Below are 3302 nucleotides of genomic sequence, written 5' to 3' on the forward strand. Positions count from 1 at the left end.
TAATAAAATGACGGCCATCACTTTCTTGGGGACACTGCCATCATCAGTTTACATTTTATCTTATGGAACATTCTATATAATAAAACATTCAGACAATAAGCAAAACAGTACTGTAATGGCTTTCAATCATGCATTTATCATGAACACATATAAACAGTGAGAAAAAACAACTACATATTCAATTGAGGAGAGAAGCAACCACAAGAGAAGTAAGCTTTGAGAAACATATTTCTTTGACACGGAAATCTTTTTCTTAAGTGAACAAGCCTCTTCTCTCCTCTTCTACTCAATTATATGCTTTAGTTTTCTTTCCTATATCTCCTTGTATTATTTTCTACTCTTCTCCCCTTATGTTTTTCCCTTTCTTATAAAAGAATAGGACTTTAAAAGTTTGACAAAAAAGATCTTAGAAAGCGTTTCATATGAGTCACTTTTTACAAAGCAGATGGGTAAGATGAGTGACAGCATCTGGCCAAACATATAAACACACAGAATGGGGGGGGGGTGACTGAAAAGAGCCCAAGAAGCATCTAAGAGCCTGCAGATTCCATGACTACTCAAGGAGAACACATCGTGAACTTTTCCCATATACTCCACATTTGGCATAGTGGCTTCTAAAATAAATTCTGCGCAAACTTGGAGGAGATTTAGAAGTTCAATAAATGTTTCCTTTTAATGCTATTTGTTAGACACACACACACACACACTTTTTTTTTAAGTTAAATTTCTTCCATGAGAGAAACACAGGTACTGGGGCCAGCAGGTAGTGTAGTAGTTAAGGCACTAGACTCTCACATGGTTAATCTCAGTTTGAGTCCTGGACCCAGCAGCTTGAAACTCACATTGGATATGTGTGTGTGCATGCCCAAAATACCAAAAGGAGAACGGAGGAGAAAGCACTATGGTGTGGCCATCCTCCCTGGGTTGGGGGAGTGATTTCTCACTTTCTCTCTTTGTCTCTCTCTGTCTCTCTGATGAGTACATGCACCCTAGAGCAAAACTCTCCCCCACCAAAGAAAAAAAGAAGAAAGATAGATACTTCCAACAGTGACTTCATGCCATCATGGACACATGCACACATATAGGGAAACTTTGGGATGTGAACCCTTGACCTTCCCACATGTCCTCAGCCTCATGGAACACTGTATTACTACTGTGCCATCATACCTGTTCTGTAATTTTTTTTTTACTTTATGTGTTTCTTATTAAGATTATATTTAATCATTGCACATCTTTATAGCTTGCAATATTACAACATAGTTTTTCCAGCATACATGAAATACAAGTCAATCAAGTAAAAGGTTTTTACCATGTATGTCATTATCAACAGATTTTCCGTTCTTTTCAACCCTAATAAAAATAAACTGTCCACTTAAATATTTCATACAATGTTTTAACACAAGGGCAAATATTCATTCACTGCATTGTCCAGTTAACTCACATTTTCACAGACATCAGAATAAAAGCTTATCCTGATATCTCTATTTAACTGAAGATTATTATTAGTCTTTATACCAGCAAATGTCATGGAGGTTAAGGCAACTAGATCCCATATGATTGGCTGTGTTTTGAGTCCTGGACCAGGTGACTTAAAAAACATACAATGAGTGTGTGTGTATGTGCCCAAAATTCTGAATGGAGAATGGAGGAGAAGGGCTTGTGGCATGGCCATCCCCACTGAGGGGTGCTGTCTCCTCTGTGAGTGCCTTCTCACCTTCCCTCTCTCTCCTTTCTGTCTCTCTAGCAAGCAACCCACCTCCACAATAACAAAACAAAATAAAAGCAGAGAGACAGAGAGAGATAGAGAGAATATTACTAGTTTTCTAAGGGAGCTCTTAAAACATCGACATATTTAATTATCTTTGGTAATCATGATTTAATCAGTTTTGCTATAGGAAAATAAAATGAGGAGACAAGTTAATATAAGACTAACATTGTAAATCATGAGTCTTAGTATTCAATTTTATATCAGTCAAATCGGCTTTCTGTTTATAATTGAATTATTTTATTCAAGTTATAGACAGGAAAATCAACTTTCAAGTATGATTTCATTGCTTTGATCTATTTTCTATGTAGAGAGTCTTCAAATAGTTTGGTTATGTATGATATTTTATTGTTGCTAAATGAAATTCAGTGGTCTAACTTTCCATTTTAATATTTTTAGAGAAGTTATGGGATTTCAGAACTTCATACCTAGGAATCAAATTTATTAGATAAAAAGTAGGTAAGTCAGTATAGAAAATATTTGCAAAAGGCCATGTTTACGTGAAGGATAAAAAAGCTAAACCCTATCTGAGTAATCTAACCATTGCATTATTCACAAAAAAGAAAAAAGAATACAAATATTAAATGGATTTATATAGGATTGTTTTAGTCAGTAGGCATATTATTGATCTTAATGTTGGGAATTTTACAGAGTCCTTTTTGTAGTATGACTAACTTTGATCATATAATAATAAAAACAACTGATGATTATTGAGTATGTATCATGTGGTTGGTTAATAACCATGAAGGGTCTGAGATTTTATAAGTTCATAAGCCAAGGTAGCTTGCTTTATAAGGATTTGCAAATGGTGGCATGAGAAGTTAAGATTCCTCTCACAAGCAAGGGACATCATTACTCAGGACGTAATGGGCAGTGTGAGCTTCTTAAATATATGAGTGACAGTATAATTCCTTTCATTCTTACAATACTCTCTCAGGTAGTTTTGAGCCCTGTAGTCACTTAATAGATGAACTAAGTAATTTGCCAGAGTCCAAAGACCATAACATGGTGGTTTGGAGGTGACCTCAGGAAGTCCCCAAACTCCAGGTACTGACTCTTAACTATTACATCCCATATTTACTTGGGGGAGTGTGCACTCACCAGAGAAAGGCAGGGAGAGAAAAGAGAGTGGAGGCAAAATGAGAAAGCATTCTCCAGGGGGCATGGTCAAGACACATCCCTTCTCCCTCATTTCTTACTCTTTTCAGGATTTGGGGCATACATATACATATAACTGGTGTGTTTTTTGAGGTACTGGGTCCAGGAACCAACAACACAGTCAGCTATGTGGGATCCAGTGGCCTTAATCACCTCAGTACTGGCTGGCCTCCACCAGCTCTTTAAATATATAAATATAGCCAGAACCTTAGTAATGATAATCATAGCATAAAATATTTACTTTAACTAAAAGTACATGATTCTGAAATACGGTAGGAGGGCACACATTTAAGAATAATTATTGTGATACTTTGCATTTTAGTAAAATAATATTTTGATGGATGCCTCTGTAGGTCTGTTATCTTCTAATGCAGGAATG

At 36.1% G+C, this 3302-nt stretch overlaps 1 protein-coding gene across 1 annotated transcript in view; it reads right to left on the reverse strand.

The window, feature by feature from the left end:
- LOC102499626 (cadherin-18-like) overlaps positions 1-3302 on the reverse strand; it is a 526097-nt gene that overhangs the window by 451287 nt on the left and 71508 nt on the right.

Source organism: Tupaia chinensis, unplaced genomic scaffold (genome assembly GCF_000334495.1).
Source record: "Tupaia chinensis unplaced genomic scaffold, TupChi_1.0 Scaffold147218_1, whole genome shotgun sequence".
NCBI classification, from domain to species: Eukaryota; Metazoa; Chordata; class Mammalia; order Scandentia; family Tupaiidae; genus Tupaia; species Tupaia belangeri.